The 18,429-nt window shown below is 38.2% G+C and overlaps 1 long non-coding RNA gene across 1 annotated transcript in view; it reads right to left on the bottom strand.

The window, feature by feature from the left end:
• LOC145546185 (uncharacterized) overlaps positions 1-17,584 on the bottom strand; it is a 249,035-nt gene extending 231,451 nt beyond the window's left edge. Inside the window, exon 1 of the long non-coding RNA XR_014082626.1 lies at positions 17,364-17,584. This is a non-coding gene — a long non-coding RNA (uncharacterized LOC145546185). The remainder of the gene's footprint in view (positions 1-17,363) is intronic.
• Between the last annotated feature and the right edge of the window lie 845 nt (positions 17,585-18,429).

Genomic DNA, 18,429 nt, shown 5'->3' on the forward strand with positions numbered 1-18,429 from the left:
TGCAATATAGCACCTGAAAACATACTGATGGAGTTTTCACACTCCATTGGTCTGTCTTGCATTATGAACGGACCTTCTGCCCATGCATGTTTTTCTAATATCAGGCTTAGTTCATTTGGAAAATACTGATTCATCAAGTTCAGCACATTTTCCTGACAACAACACACATGATTAGAAAATATCCAAAAAAAATCACATTTATTAATCTCACCAATCTTATCAACAAAGACTTTAAATTCTGGAAAGTGATTATGCTTATGGTGTCCGGCACACATTCCACAAAATTATAATGTTATCATTGGCAACAAAGATGGTCAGTTTAGCTCCTCAGAATGACAAGCTTGCTTTCTCATTCTTGAGGAAATATCTGCCAAATATTCAAATCTGAATACTCATAGTTTGTCAGTTACTCTTTCAAGTAATGATGGCGTTTCATGGAAGACCAACAAAAAAGTTTAGTTTAGCTTGCAAATCAAATAAGTGCATTTCTCCTAGACCAGAGAAGTCCCCAAATTATGACCAAAGGAGGCCAAATCTAGCTTTAAGCTCATTGTAGTAAATAAAAACTAACTGGAACACAGCCACACTCATTCATCTCTATATTATCTATGGCTGTTTTCACATTATGGTGGCAGCGTTGAGTAACTGTAGGATTTGTTGTGCAAAGCTGAAACTATCACTTTCTGGCTCTTTACAGAAAAGGTTTGTCAATTCCTGCTCTAGACAACCATCACATTACAATTATATTTGACTTGTAATTGAAGTGCTTTATGCATCCCTCCCATTTCATCAAATGGAAAATTTAAAAGATAAAGACTCTCAATCCGTAGATTCAGAATTTGGGATTCATATGTACACACTGCTATATTTAAAACAGATAACCAACAAGGACCTACTTGTACAGCATACGGAACTCTGCTTAATACTTTGTAATAAATGGGAAAAAATTTTGAAAAAGAATAGATACATGTATATGCATAACAATCACTTTGCTGTACACCTGGAACTAACAACATTCTTAATTAAATTATACTGTCCACAGGGTCACAAAGAGTTGAACACAACTGAGCACATAATCATGATGATAACAGAATTTAAATTTTTAATTTAAATAAATTAAGTATGCAAACGCAGGGGTCAGTTTTAATAAAGTTATTAGTTTATCTTCAGTGTATGTACTAATAATGAGTATAGTTTGGCACCAGGCCCAGATTCATACTAAAGTACCAGCAACTTTACCCACAATTGCTTTTATACCATCAGTGTAAACAGCAAACATATCTTAGTATTATCAGGTAGTATTATGAACATAGTTTTGGTTACACAAAACCCTCTGAAATGTACTCAAGGACCTTCACTGATCTGTAGACTAGATTTTGAAAGCCACATCGATGGGCAAATAAATCAAAAGAAAAGAAATTTTAAGAAATATAACCATACATATATATACAATTGATTTTCAATAGGCAGCAAGGCAGTCAATGGAGGGAAAAAAAGGCTTTTCAACAAATTAAACTGGAATAATTAGATAAAACATGTGGAGAAAAAATGACCCTTGACCCTGCTGCCACTGCTAAGTCACTTCAGTCGTGTCCGACTCTGTGCGACCCCATAGACGGCAGCCCACCAGGCTCCCCCGTCCCTGGGATTCTCCAGGCAAGAACACTGGAGTGGGTTGCCATTGCCTTCTCCAGTGCATGAAAGGGAAAAGTGAAAGTGAAGCCGCTCAGTCGTGTCCGACTCTTAGCGACCCCATGGACTGTAGCCTACCAGGCTCCTCCGTCCATGGGATTTTCCAGGCACTTCATCCCAAATAATTAATTTGATATAAACTATAAACCTAAATACTGAAACTGTATCTATAAACTTCTAGGAGAAAAGGAGATCTGTATGATCTTGGGCTATGGAAAGATGTTTTAAGAAAACACAAGAAGAACTAACCAGAAAAGAATTATCTGTCTTTTCTACGAAAATATGGCCCCCAAAATCTTCTTTTCCCTCAGACGTCATATGACACAACCATGCAGATCAATACAGACTTAATCAGATGACCTTGGTGTGCCAGCAACTTTTGCTAAGTTGCCAGAGAAAAACATCATTTTTCTCCATTGTGACCTCCTCCCCACAGGCTCACATGTCACAGCTGAGTCAGATCGGAAGCTCCTACCCCCTGACATTTCAAGTTATTGAAATTTCATCACGAAACATGAGACCAGAATCTCTACTTCTGGTTTCAGGCAGACTGTTTTCAGGAGCAGATAAACTTCTTTGCCTGCTACAACATGGTGATCATGACATATTTGCATAAGTAATTTGAGAGAGGAGATATGAGGTCACTGAAGAGGAAGCGGTAAATAAAATTACCACCAGAAGTATCTCAGCATGCACTAACAGCTACAGATATAAAGCAATCACGCCTAGCTCCAGCTCCTTCATTGACGCCAGTGGTACTGCCAGCAAAGCACAGATGCACGCCACGTGAGCAGGTGCAAGGATGGTTTCATGAGCTGCGCAATGGCTGTGTGGAAACAGTAGTGGGCCCATCCCACACTGCAACTGTATCTGTCATTTAGCCAACATTTCATTATGGAAAATCTTTGCATTCATTTAACCCCTTTGGTGGTGCATTTATTTAGCTGGGCTAAGTGTCTCATGAATATTCATCACTGTACCTTATTTACATAGTTACTAAGCTATTAGACACTGCAGCAAATATTCTAAACCAGAACTCGGTATTAACCATCATTCATTACAACCATAGGGCCAAAACAACTGGTGTTCATAATGACCCTAACATCTTACATGATTTTTGAAGACTCTTCTGTATCACAGGAAATAAATTCATCTCCAAATTAAATCTCAACTGAAAAATTTAAATGGTAATGAGATACTGTGTCTGCTCTATTAAACTGGCAAAGATTAAGAGCAATGATGATGGTATGGGGAAATGGGCCCCCTAGACACCACTTAAGGGAAGGTAAAACTAGTACAAACTTTTTAGACAGAACAGTTTGTCAAGATGTGTTAAAAGCCTTATAAATAATAATAGCTAAGCTTACACGATGCTTATTATAAGTCATACAATAGTCCAAATGCTCTGCATTTATTAACTAATTAATCCTAAAAATAACCCTATATAATGGAGGTTATTAGCCCCATTTTAAAGATAAAAACACTGAGCCACAGAGAGACTAATTTGCATGTCCAAGGTCACACAGCTGGCAAATGGCAGAACAGAAATTTGAACACAGGAAACTGGTCTTCAACAGCTCATGAGCTTCCAAGAGGCACATGAAAAGATGCTCGACATCGTTAATTATTAGAGAAATGCAAATCAAAACTACAATGAGATATCACCTTAAACCAGTCAGAATGGCCATCATCATAACCAACAAGGACCTACTGCATAACACATGGAACTCTGCTCAATATTATGTGGCAACCTGGATGGGAGGGGAATTTGGGGGAGATTGGATACTTGTATATGAATGGCTGAGTTCCTTCACAGTTCACCTGAAACTATCACAACATTATTAATCAGCTATGCTTCAATATAAAATAAAAGCTTTTAAAAAATTAAAACCTAAAAAAAAAAAAAAGTCATGTACTGCGCTTCCCTTGTGGTCCAGTGGTTAAGAATCCACCTTGCTATGCAAGGGACACTTGTTTGATCCTGGATCCAGGAAGATCCCATATGCCACATAGTGAGTAAGCCCGTGTGCCACTACTACTGAGCCTGTGCTTTAGAGCCCTTGAGCCACAACTACTGAAGCCTGAGCACCTAGAGCTGGTCCTCCACAACAAGAGACCACTGCACCAAGAAGCTTGGACCCTGCAACTAGAGAGAAACCTCTGCTCACCACAATTAGAGAAAAGCCCATGCATAGTAACGAAGACCCAGGGTAGCCAAAATAAATATTTTTTTAAAAAACCAGAATGGCCATCATCCAAAAATCCACAAACAGCAAACCCTGGAGAAGGTGTAGAGAGAAATGAAACCTCCTACACTGTTAGTGGGAGTATAAATTTGTACTAACATTATGGAGAACACTATGAAGAAGATTCCTTTAAAAACTAGTTCAGTTCAATCACTCAGTCGTGTCTGGCTCTTTGCGACCCCACGAACAGCAGCATGCCAGGCTTCCCTGTCCATCACCAACTTCTGAAGTTTGCTCAAACTCATGTCCATTGAGTTGGTGATGCCATCCAACCATCTCATCCTCTGTCATCCCCTTCTCCTCCTGCCTTCAATCTTTCCTAGCATCAGGGTCTTTTCCAATGAGTCAGTTCTTTGCATCAGGTGACCAAAGTATTGGAGCTTCAGGTTCAGCATCAGTCGTTTCAATGAATATTCAGGATTGATTTCCTTTAGGATGGACTGGTTGGATCTCCTTGCAGTCCAAGGGACCTGCAAGAGTCTTCTCCAACACCACAATTCAAAAGCATCAATTCTTTGGCACTCAACTTTCTTTATAGTCCAACTCTCATATCCATACATGACTACTGGAAAAACCATAGCTTTGACTAGATGGACCTTTGTCGACAAAGTAATGTCTCTGCCTTTTAATATGCTGTCTAGATTGGTCATAGCTTTTCTTTCAAGGAGCAAGAGTCTTTTCATTTCATGGCTGCAGTCACCATCTGCAGTGATTTTGGGGCCCAAGAAAATAATGTCTCTCACTGTTTCCATTGTTTCCCCATCTATTTGCCATGAAGTGATGGGACCAGATGTTATGATCTTAGCTTTTTGAATGTTGAGTTTTAAGCCAACTTTTTGGCTTAAGCCAGAAAAAAACATTTTTCTAAAGAATTCCTGCACCCCAGTGTTCACTGTAGCACTGTTTACAATAGCTAAGACATGGAAGCTACCTAAACGTGCATCCACAGAGGAATGGATAAAGATGTGGTACATATATATAATGTAACATTAGTCATTGAAAGAGTAAAATAATGCCATCTGCAACAACATGGATGGACCTAGAGATTATCATACTGAGTGAAGTGAGACAGAGAAGAAAAAATATCATATGGCATCCCTTATATGCAGAACCTAAAAAGAAATGATACAAATGAACTTATTTATAAAATGGAAACAGACTCATAGTTAGGGAGTTTAGGATCAACATGTGCACACTGCTGTATTTTAAATGGATAACCTACAAGGACATATTGTATAGCACAGCAAACTCTGCTCAATGTTATGTGGCAGCCTGGATGGGAGGGGAGTTTGGGGAAGAATGGACACGTGTATATGGCTGAGTCCCTTTGCTGGCCACTTGAAACTATCACAACATTGTTTATCAGATATACTCCAATACAAAATAATATGTTTAAAAAAAAAAAGTCCATGAACTTAATAGCTACATTAAATTGCATTACCCTGCATCTCAAAATGTGTAAACCCTCAAGCTCAAATGTCTCGTCTAGGAATTTATTCTAAGAAAATTTTTTAAAAGATACATACAAAAATGTGTCTACAGGGATTATAGCATTTTTAAAACTAAAAAAATTACCAATAAACTACATGCTGCTGCTGCTAAGTCACTTCAGTCGTGTCCAACTCTGTGTGACCCCATAGATGGCAGCCTACCAGGCTCCTCTGTCCCTGGGATTCTCCAGGCAAGAACACTGGAGTGGGTTGACATTTCCTTCTCCAATGCATGAAAATGAAGTCGTTTAGTTGTGACCGACTCTTTGCAACCCCATGGACTGCAGTCTACCAGACTCCTCCATCCTTGGGATTTTCCAGGCAAGAGTGCTGGAGCGGGGTGCCATTGCCTCCTCTGAATAAACTACATATTCCAGTGTAAAGAGTTTGACATATCTTTGTGGAAAACTGCTATAAAGTCATTTTTAAATGTCAGTCTTAATAAGATGGAAAATGATTATGCACAGTTAGACCCTGTGCTGGCATTTCCCAACCTCTACACCCTGTGCCCTAAGAGGCTAACCCTATAGACTCTGTCACCTGAGCCCCCTTCAAGGCTGGATTCCAGCCATGTTCTGACAATAAGAGGTAGTAACAGATGACAAGAACAGAAGGAGAGAAAGAAGAGATGCAGTGGAGGTTTTTTTTTTTCTTTTCATTATCAACTGTGCTTGTGGCAGTGATTACAGCTGCCAGTGAGAAGTCCATCCTCCAGGACACCAGCTTTCAATGGGCTCCTACAACATTCTTTTTTCCCCTGAGACTGTCAGACTAGGGAGGTAATAGGTTATTAGTATTAGTTTCTAAGAGGTTCTACCCCCCTGTACCCACACTTACATAAATCATCACTTCCTAGCAGTCTCTTCTGTAGAATCACCTGAGGAAAATTCTGATGCCAGAGACCCTCACTGTGAGGGATGGGGAGTGGAGTGGGAGATGTATTTTACCCTAGAAAACATCTGATAGAATATATAAGAAAGTGCTGTCAGTGTTCACCACTGGGTGGTGAGATTATGAGCTATTTATTTGAACCTACGCTGGGAGGGATTGGGGGCAGGAGGAGAAGGGGACGACAGAGGATGAGATGGCTGGATGGCATCACCGACTCGATGGACACGGGTTTGGGTAGACTCCGGGAGCTGGCGATGGACAGAGAGGCCTGGCATGCTGCGATTCATGGGGTCGCAAAGAGTTGGACACGACTGACCGACTGAACTGAACTGAACTTATAGGCATAGGGGAAGAGAGGACTTTATTCAACTCGTGGCCCAAAAACTTACTGTATTGAAAACATTGAACAAATCATGTTATGTCATGTAGTCATTTATAAACTAAAAAATAATAATGCCCACCTCTTTGGGTTTTTAATGGATGTTAAATAAAATAGTCTGTGTAAAGGCCTAAGTATGCAGTAGGTGTTTATAGGATGCCTTGTTTTTAATAACTTCCTAATACATGATTATGTGGTGAAATTGCATAACATGAAAAATTACATATCAAAAGAACACCAAAAATTATCAAAGGCCATGTAAGTGTATATTTTGAAGCTGTATAATGAAAAAAACTTCCACACATAATAAATAGTGATCTTGAATATTTTGGGGTAATTTTTTTGAAATGACTATACATGTACTCATTAAATTGTCACATCAAATACAGGTGTGGAATAAAAGGAAGAGAAAGCCATTCCTGGTTTGTGAAGAAAGTTGAGAGCTACATTTCCATAGAAAAGTAGAATTTCTAGACATAAGCTTGTAAGACTGTCACATTGAAGGTAAAAAGCACATGCCAAAGTTCCCTTGAGATACAATCTGTCTTTTGACAATAAGTGAAGTTTAATTTCATTTTGGGCTTACTCACAGCCAGACTTGCAAGCCATTTATCTTATAGCTCATGTATGACTCAGTATACATTACAACACTCTCCCTCCCACCCCAATCAATGCTAGGTGACTTAAAAATTTTGTTCTTCACTCACTCAACTGTGTCTGACTCTTTGTAACCTCATGGAAGGCAGCATGCCAGGCTTTCCTGTCCTTCACCATCTCCTGGAGTTTGCTCAAACTCATGTCCATTGAGTTAATGATGCCATCCAACCATCTCAACCTCTGTCATCCCCAGACTGCCATCATTCATTCCAAAAAGACTGTTTAAATCAGGGGTTCCCAACCTCCAGGATCTAATGCCTGATGATCTGAGGTGGAGCTGATAAAATAATAATAGAAATAAAGAGCACAATAAATGTAATGCACTTGAATCATCCCAAAACTATAACCCCAACAGGTCCATGGAAAAGCTGTCTTCCAAGAAACTGATCCTTCATGCCAAAAAGGTTGGGAACTGCTTGTTTAAAAATAGTAATTTTTTTCACTTTTCTCCCTGCACATGAGCCACTGGATAAAATTTCAAAATAAAAACAAGTAAAATTAACCAGAATTCTGCCCAGCTGAAGGTATGAAGGGAGTCAACACCATTGAAATGTCTGAAGGCAGACAGGGGTCTGAGGGTTCACAAGTTCATTCATTATGGGAAACTAAAGGAAATGTGGTCATACCTGCTATTGGTTTAAAGAATATCATTGAAGCTTTGCAAAAATGATGTATGTTCCCATTCAAACATACCAAAAGCTATTAAAAATTAATTTCCTTTTTAAGCATGTACTCTGCTATCCTTGATTGCTGAGGGTGAGGAAATGCTTTAACCCACACGGCATTTTTGGTTCACTAACAAATGTATTCACAAACAGCAGACTGTTCCCACAAACATGATTTTATGTGTCAGATTTCAACTATCAATGGATTTCCACCTTTTCAAAGGTCCTGATTCTCTTCATCCACTTTGCTCTTGAAGAATCCAGCCATCTGCCCACCCCACCACCACCTTTCCTCACCATGTGTCAATTTTGTGCTACAATCCTAACATCTTCTAAGATTACAATCTTGATCATCAAAATTGAGTCATATTGTTGGTCTCCTTCAATCTTTCAACATGTGTATCTTTGTTTGTACAGATTTTACTCTAACATGGCTCAACTGATTTGTTATACCAGTTTGACTTTCCTCTGAAATATCAGCCAAACAAAGCACTGCAGCAAGACACCAGCTTCAGCACCTAAGACTTTTACATTTCACTTAATTCATGGATATGGGAACTTCTGACCCTAAAAAGTAAAAGTCATGAATTGCTTCTGAGCTGATTCTGAAAAAGCTATGAGGGAAAAATAAGAATCATCTCTACTGATATAGAGGTATCACCTCTGGCGATGTTGTTGTTGCTGAGTCACTAAGTTGTGTCCAACTCTTTGTGACTCCATGGACTGCAGCATGCTAGGCTTCCCTGTCCTCCACTATCTCCCAGAGCTTGCTCAAACTCATGTGTCCATTGAATTGGTGATGCCATCCAACCGTCTCACCCTCTGTTACCCCCTTCTCATCCTACCTTCAATCTTACACAGTATCAGGGTCTTTTCCAATGAGTCAGTTCTTCACATCAAATGGCCGAAGTATTGCAGCTTCAGCATCAGTCCTTCCAATGAATATTCAGGGTTGATTTCATTTAGGATTGGCTCGTATGCTATATGGCCATTGATAAAGATTAAACTCCACATTCAGAAACTAAGATCATGGCATCCGGTCCCATCACTTCATGGCAAATAGATGAGGAAACAGTGGCAGACTTTATTTTGGGGGGCTCCAAAATCACTGCAGATGGTGACTGCAGCCAGGAAATTAAAAGACACTTACTCCTTGGAAAGAAAGTTATGACCAACCTAGATAGCATATTAAAAAGCAGAGACATTACTTTTCCAGCAAAGGTCCATCTAGTCAAGGCTATGATATTTCCAGTAGTCATGTATGGATGTGAGAGTTGGACTATAAAGAAAGCTGATGCTTTTGAACTGTGGTGTTGGAGAAGACTCTTGAGAGCCCCTGGGACTGCAAAGAGATCCAACCAGTCCATCCTAAAGGAGATCAGTCCTGAATATTCATTGGAAGGACTGATGCTGAAGCTGAAACTCCAATATTTTGGTCACCTGATGCGAAGAACTGACTCATTTGAAAAGACCCTGATGCTGGAAAAGATTGAAGACAGGAAGAGAAGGGGATGACAGAGGATGAGATGGTTGGATGGCATCACCAACTCAATGGACATGAGTTTGAATAAACTCCAGGAGTTGGTGATGGACAGGGAGGCCTGGCATGCTGCAATCCATGGGGTCGCAAAGAGTCGGACATGACTGAGTGATTGAACTGAACTGAGCTGAAAGATTAAGTGTGCTTCACTGGTGGCTCAGTGGTAAAGAATCCATATGCCAATACAGGAGACACAGTGGGGGGATTCCAGATCCAGGAAGATCCCACATGCCTTGGAGCAACTAAGCCCCTGAGCCACAACTACTGAACCCTATGTGCCCTAGAGGCCATGCTCTGCAACAAGGGAAGCCACCGCAATGAAAAGCCCCTGCACTGCTAGAGAGTAGTCCCCACTCCCGCAACTAGAGGAAAGCCCATGCAGCAACAAAGACCCAGCATAGCCAAAAATAAATAAAATTATTAAAAAATAAATTTCCATGGAAAGATGAGGAGGCTGATCTGCATTCTTGTTTCCTGCATTTTTTGCTTGCTTAATATCAGTGGAAATAAGGTAAGTTAATGTGAAAAATTCCTGTGCATATTGAAAATGTAGAACAAACCTCTGTGTACACTTAAAAACACATACACAATATTTGTGTGCATTATAATACCTTCATTACAAACTATCTTAGACGACAACACAGTTCAGCATCTAGCAGTTCAATGACTTATAAATGACTAAACATCAATTGGATTGAAATACTCTTCTCTAGTTTTATCTTAATGTCCTTTGGAGACTATCAGATGAACTTACAGGAGAGAATACAAATATAATTTGAGAAATTCTAGTATTTGCTGTCATGACTAGCTGCCTTTCCTCCAGTTGTATAAGCTGATTCAGAGCTAATTTCTGTTACTTCTACACCGCATCTAGTGAGACTTCCCTGGTGCTCCAGTGGTTAAGAATCCACCTGCCAATGCCAGTGACATGGGTTCAATCCCTGGTCCAGGAAGACTCCAAATGCCATGGGGCAACTAAGCCCATGTACCACAACTATTGAGCCTGAGTTCTAGAGGCTGTGCACTGCAATTAAAGAGTAGTCCCCTCTTGCCACAACTAGAAAAAGCCTGCACAGCACCAATGAAGATCCAGCACAGCCAAAAATAAATAAAATGTTTAAAAATACATTAAAAAATTAAAAAACAAATTGTAGCTAGTAATATGAACACACTACAACATGAGGCCAGGCACATGTTAACCAACTAACTGGTAAGCACAAAGAACTCTCGCCCTAGAAATAAATGAAAGACATGGTTACTTGCATTCAAGGAGAATTTTTCTTTCTAAAAGTTGTAAGGTATACAGCATCAATTTAACTTTTTTCAATTCCTGATGGAAAAGCAAATACTTAAACTCTAAGACACACTGATAAAAGGATTACTTTTTTTTTTTTTTTACCATCATTCTTCCCTCCCCGTAATGCTAGGTTGCATTAAGCCAAAAAGAAATATTGATTGCCTGCTGCAAATTCACTTCTTTGCTTTTGTGTGATATTTGCTTAGACCACGCTCACATCCTGCCACCATTACCTCTCCCTCTCAGCTGTTTAGTCAGAATTTAAATGACGTGGGATAGTGTAATATCACAGACAGAAAGTGCTCACATATTTACTCAGTGAATGAATGAATGACGTGAGTGGAAATTATTAAATACAGGGAATTGGGTAGATAGTATAACATTTAATACTTCACAGAAGCAATCCAAGCAACTCAGTTACCACATAAACAATGCTAGTTATTCATTCACACTCAATTCTCAGTTATTAAAAAACAGCGTGCTCTCTCTCTCTCAGTCCCTCTCTTTATAATCACAATGGCTTTAAAAAACTCCTAGAGAAAGTATAGGAATATTTGCAATACTCTAACTACTTTCTGCTTTTTAATCTGTACATTGAAATTTGTTGCTATTGCTTTTTCAGTAATATTATCCTAAGAGCTAAGTTGAAACCAGAAGAAAAAAAAAAAAAAAGACACAGGTTTGAGCTGCCTTTAAAATCTCTGCTTCCAAATGATCCTATATATTCATTATTCCCTGGAAGGTACCACCTACATAAGCGTTAGACTCACAGAGCTGCTAACTGAATACATATCACAGTCAGAAATTCTTATTCTGAAAGTATTCACTGAGAATAGCTTTCTATTGGGCCATATATTACAAAGGTCCTGTTTTAAACTTCAAACTGCATTAAACATCATCTAAAAATCCTATGTGGTGTCCTACTCAGTCATGTCCGACTCTTTGTGACCCTGTATACTGTACCCTGCCAGGCTCCTCTGTCCATGGAATTCTCCAGGCAAGAATGCTGGAGTGGGTTGCCATTCCCTTCTCCCGGAGAACTTTCCAACACAGAGATCGAACTGGAGTCTCCTGTACTGCAGGCAGATTCTTTACCATCTGAGCCACCAGAGAAGCCCCCAAACCCTACAGTGTTTATTTTTTATCTTTTCTATCACAAGCATGTATCATATAAAGAGTTAGTTGTTACACAAATACAGAACTATAAAAAGTGGGAACAAGCTTCAAAAAGCTGGTGGTAAACCTATGTACATATTCAAGCACTAAAAGATGCCCTCCTGCTCTTGTGTCTTTCCTGTTAGAGTGCTACACAGATTAGGCCATCTCACTTCCTTCACATTCTGATATTCTTTCTGGCTAAGGCTACCCTTCTCAGGGCAATCCCAGACCAGCAGCCTAGACCAGCCATACTCCAAGCATATGCCAAATGCCTTCAGTATTATGCCTTTGGTTCCTATGGGGATGTAGGTATGTTCTTTTTGCCATTGTGTGTGTGTGTGCTCAGTCGTGTTCGACTCTTTGTGATCCCATGGACTGTAGCCTGCCAGGCTCCCTGTCCAAGCAAGAATACTGGAGCAGGTTGCCATTTCCTTCTTCAAGTGTTCTTCCCAACCCCAGGGATCAAATCCATGTCTCTTATGCCTCCTGCATTGGCAGACACATTTTTTACCACTGTCCTTTCTCCCATTGGTGGTGATGGTTTAGTAGCCAAATTGTGCCCAAGTCTTGCAACCCTGTGGACTGTAGCCTTCCAGCTCTTCTGTCCATGGGATTCTCTAGGCAAGAATCCTGGAGTGGGTAGCCATTTCCTTCTCCAGGGGATCTTCCTGACCCAGGGATAAAACCCAGGTCTCCTACACTGCAGGCAGATTCTTTATTGACTGAGCTACAAGGGAAGCCCTTTTTTTCCATTAAGATGATATATTTCAAAAATTCAATTCTGAGAGTAAAGGAAAAGAAAATAGTGACTGGCTTTGCTACAGTATTCTTTAGGTTCACCTGGTATAGAAAACAGAACCCTCCAGTCTACCTGGCAGAATCCTACAATGCTGCCCAACAACCAAATTGATTGTAGATATCTTGCCTTACCTTTCAGGGGAATAAATTTTCCATGGAAACACACAAAAAGTGGTAAGCTATGGAACATTACCATGGCTGATCATGATCATAATGCTGCATTATTTCTTAAAACAATCTGTGATCATAACCAATAACACAGATATCATATGTTATAACTTTAAGTTAGCATTACCCTATCAGTTTCTAATCCTATCGCTGGTAACTAATACTATTCAAGATAATGGAACATAGACCATTGATAAATAGTGTGCTGTGTTTAGTGGCTCAGTCATGTCCGACTCTTTGAGACCCCATGGATTGCAGCCTGCCGGGCTCCTCTGTCCATGGAATTCTCCAGGCAGGAATACTGGAGCAGGTTGCCATTTCCTACTTGAAGAGATCTTCCCAAGCCAGGGATCAAACCCAGGTCTCGATGAATAGCAAACTAACAGAGTAATCTTCTAATCCCATACCTTGTTCTGGAAGTATTATAACTAATATGAGGAAGCTAAAATAGAAAGGTTAGAAGAAATAAATCTTTATTCACTTCTTATGGAAACTGCTACTTGCCTCAATGTTGACAAATTTGAATACTGCTATAGAGCCATTTGACAGGTTCTAGAACTTTAAAAGATTTGGCAAAGGTCACCATTCTAAATATTAGCATACAATATTGGACATCATACTTTTCTCAGATGGCCTAAGAAAGTTTATTGCTAGCACAGGGAACTATACTCAATATCTTGTAATAACCTATAATGGAAAAGAATCTTGAAAATAATAATATATTTGTGTGTGTGTGTATATGTTTATATATGAATCACTGTGCTGTACACTTGAAACTCATACAACATTGTAAATTAACAATACTTCAAAAAAAATTTATTGCAAAGTTCCTATGTGTCAGATACTATTCTAAGTGTTTATATGTATTAGTTTATTTCTTCCTCACAGCAACTAAATGATGTTTTAAACATGAGTAAAACATGGCAAAGAGAGTTTCAGTAAGTTTCAGTAAGTTGCCCAAGATCTCAAGCAGTAAAAGGTAGGAGTAAAATTCACATCCAGGTTGTCTGGCTCCAGAGGCCCTACCCATTACCACTGTGATCTACAACATGAAATTAACCAAAATGTATATGTTAGGTAAGGGAATATTTACGTCATCAATCAAGTTACACTTTAGTTGTTTGATTGTTGTTGTTTACAGTTAGATAAGGCTATTTGTGCTGTATACCATTTTGTAATGTTTTATAAAGTATTTGAAAAAGCTTATAGGATCATATATGCAAATAGTTATATAATAAAAAATTTAGAGAAAACACCAAGAAAAGCACAAATAACACAAAATATATGATATTATGCATTTTTTATGCTTATAAGTGAAATTCCTGGTAGTCGAAAAATCATTTACATGACTCTCACTGTCCATCAAGAGAAAACATAGCACCTTCATAAAAGGTCAGGATTTCCAAAGACTCTTACAAGTCAAATAATTTTATGGAATTTGGGATGCTTTTTATTCTGCTTCAGAAAATTACAGAATCCTTAATGAAAGAAGTAGTTTGGTAGGATCTTAGAAGGCAAAAGAAATATGGGCAAGACCATTCTAGGCAGAGGGAAAGATGTGCAATAGTAGGAAAGCATGAAGCACTTTTTTGTGTTTGAGAAATGGTGAATAGACTGACATGTTTGGAGTAGTATATCCTAAACGGTGTTCTGTGAAATGCTCACCAATGACCAAAAAAAAAGTTTTCACTGTGAAACTAAGTTGAAGAAATGCTGGGATAAAATACTAATAACTGGAGGTGGCTTTTGGGTCTATGATGAAATAGCTGTACCAGACTAACCTATTTCAAAAGCACAAGCAAAACAAAAATCAAACATGATGCATATAAAGCTCCTTAAAGACACTGGAAAGCAACCCAGGCAACCAATATACCTAAGGGGCAAACCTCCTAAGGGAAAAAGAGTAAACAGAGGTAAGCCCCACCTTAGCCTACTGCTTTGTCCTTCTGGGGCATTTGCCAACTCACAGTTCAAAGCACAGAATACAAACAGAAAGCAGCGGCTTAGAACTTGTGTCTGTGTCACTAGACTGGAGAAACAAAAGCAGCAGTTCAGGGGTACTAAGACCATGCAATGGTAGTGGTTGCTATTGTTTTGTCATTGAGTCATGTTGACTCTTTTGCAACCCCATGGACTGTAGCCCACCAGGATCCTCTGTCCATGGGGTTTCTCAGGCAAGAACAGTGGAGCGGGTTGTCATTTACTGCTCCAGGGGAATTTTCCGACCCAGGGATCAAACCCACATCTCCTGCCTAGCAGGAGGATTTTTTTTTTTTTTTTAACCACTGTACCACCTGGGAAGACCATGCAGCAGTGATGCCCAAATTCTGAGTGCAATTTCCACCTCAAGTGGTTTGCTGACTCTTTAGTGTACCAGGTAGGTTGCTGAAGAAACAATTAAAAATAAACTTCTGAGACATTAAAAAGGCAAGTAGAATTTTTGGCCATCTGAAGAAAAATAAATTTGAGTTACAGGGTCTATCTATAAAGAAAGGTGCTACTAAATATGCCAGGATTTCTGTTGAGACCTCTGAGGGACTACACTCCTGGATAAGGACAACTCTGAAATTGGGACTCAACTGAATCAAGGTGATCTTCCTGTATTTCAACTGCCTTAGAGATGATAATTAAATTCTCTCTAGTAGATGATAACATAATTCAGACCTTTTAAATTTTTTCGTATGAAGGTTTGGCATTCATTCAAACATTAATGAAGAAGCCCAGGAATAGAACCATGTGACTAAAAATCGGAAGAAAAAAATAATAGAGACACATGGATGACACAGATAGGAGAGTTACCGGCAAAAGACTTAAAATATCCATAATTAATACGTTCAAGAAAACAGGGGGAAAACATGAAGAACTTGACCATGTTTTATGGTTCATAAAAAAGGGATACAACTTTTATTCTAGAAGTGAACTATAATAAAAATTAAGAATTTGACAGATCAAACATCACATAAAATAGGAATAATGAATGCAGTAAGATAAATATTAAAATTAAAGCTCATAGAGAAAAGAGAATGAAAAGAAAAGATGAAAACATAACAAACATATGAAACAAGGTGAAAAGACCTAAAATAGGTATAACTAGAGTCTCAGAAGGAGAATGTGAGAATAGACAAAATATTTAAAGAGGTCTTGGGTGACGATTTTCTAAAACTGATGAAAATCATCAATTTATGAATTCAAAAGGTATTATGAACTCCAAGCAGTTCAAATGCAAAGAAAGGTACAACTAGGCACATCCAACAAAGAAAATTCTTAAAAACAGGAAAAGGAAGAGGCTAATCTCTTTTAAAGAAACAGTACCAAGACTGACAAATGCATTTTCAGTAAAAATGACCAGAAGGCAATGAATGCTGTTTGCAAAGTACTAAAAGAAAATTATCACCTAGCTATTATCCTACACCCAGGAAAATAATTTATTAAAATACACTATAGTTATAGTATAAAAGAAAGTAGCACTAAATGGAATAAAGTGGTGGCAAATAGAATAAAGTATACTATAATTCTAGGGTTGTTTTAGAAGTGAGAATATACAAACTTAAAGCCTCTAAAAATTAGACATACATAAACTAGGGTTGGAAAATAAACAATATAATTTGAATAACCTATGGGTCAATGAAGAAGCAGTATAAAAAAGAAAACAATTTTAACTAAATGACAATGAAAATAAGACATACCAAATTTGTGGCATGCAGCTGAAACAGTTCCCATAATATAGCCCTATAAGACTGTTTAAGAGAAAAAGTAAGGCATGAGCTATCAATACAAGGAATGAAAAGGAGGTACCACTACAAATCTGATATGCAAAATATAAGGGAACATTATTAACTATGCCACATATTTTTAAATGTAGATGAAATGGGCAAATTTCTTGAAAAACACAACTTACCAAAACTGACATCAGACACAATGTAGAAATTCAGAATATTCCTAAATATATTAAATAAATTGAATCTACACTTTACATAGTCCCACAAAGAAAACATCTGATTTAGATGAATTCATCAAGAAATTTTTCCAAACATTTAACCAAGATAACACAAAGTTTACACAAATTTTCCCAGAGAATAGAAACTTAATTTATGATGGCAGCCTAACCTTGACACCAAAACAAAATGGCATAATAAGAAAGGAAATCACAGACCAATCTCCCTTAGAAAAATTCATACAAAAATCCAAAGGAAGTGTTGAAAATTGAGAAACAGATGCACAGATGTATGGTCAATAGCTTTAGCTAAAAGTACCATAGTGCGGTAGGGGAAAAGATAAACATTTCAACAAATGAAGGTGGATATTGATTTTTTTTTTTTTTTTTTCCTTAAACAACTAGGATAGTAGAAGGTAATGCAGGTCCTCTGGACTTCGAACCTTACCTGCTGTCCTTAGGAAAAAGGACTGTAACCAGGGTCTCTGAGATTCTCTCCTGAATTTGAGCCCAGCTTAGGTATCACTTGGATAACTTGGCCTTGTTTCCAAAGCCACAAGTTTTAGGTGGGGGGCCTAGAGTACAGTCTGTTGTTCAAAGGAAGCCAGGCCACACTGTTAGTATGTGTGTCCCCCAGCAGTGATCTCCTGGGGTTCTAAACCCTGTGGTGGGGATTAGCCCTCAACAGGATTGTTGCTAGAACACAGTTACTGTAGTTACCAGGGTTCTGCAGCCTCAGGATTACCAAGAATATCAGTTGAATACTCACATGGAAAAAATAAACCTTTAGTCCAATCTCACATCAAACATAAAAATAACTTTCAGGTAGATTGTAAACTAAGTGCAAAACATTGAACAATAAAGACTCTAGAAGATAACACAAGAGAATACTTTTATGTTTTGGAGGGTAGACAAAGATGCTTCTAAACAGGAGACAATACGAATTAACCTTAAAGTAGATTTGAAAAAATTGGACTACATAAAAATTAACAACTTCTATTCATCATGAGACTCTATGAGTAAGTAAAATGGCAAACCAAAGAGCAGATATTTACAGTATACACATCTGACAGGACTTGTATGCATAATATATAAAGAAGTTATATAAATCAATAAGAGAAAGAAAACCAGCCAATTTCTTTTCATTGAACAAAACAATAGAAGATTCTTTACAAAAAGGCTGTCTAAATGCTCAATTAGCACATGAAAGATGTTATGCTTCATCAGGGAAAAGCAAATTAAACTCACAATGAGGCACCACTACACATATACAATAAAAGAACTAAAATTTAAAAAATCCATCAATATCAAATACAGAGAATGTAGACCACAATCAGAATTCTCATACACTGATGAGGGAATTTTAATTGGTATGATCGTTATAAAAATCTTTTTAGCAGTATCTCAAAAAAATAAAAACAAAAAATCCCACACACTTTATGGTCCAACAGCTTCACACCTAACCAAAAACTAGACATATGTTCACCAAAAGATGTGTACAAGAATGTTCATAC

Source organism: Giraffa tippelskirchi, chromosome 4 (assembly GCF_054371585.1).
Source record: "Giraffa tippelskirchi isolate mGirTip1 chromosome 4, T2T-mGirTip1v1.2.pri, whole genome shotgun sequence".
Lineage (NCBI taxonomy): Eukaryota > Metazoa > Chordata > Mammalia > Artiodactyla > Giraffidae > Giraffa > Giraffa tippelskirchi.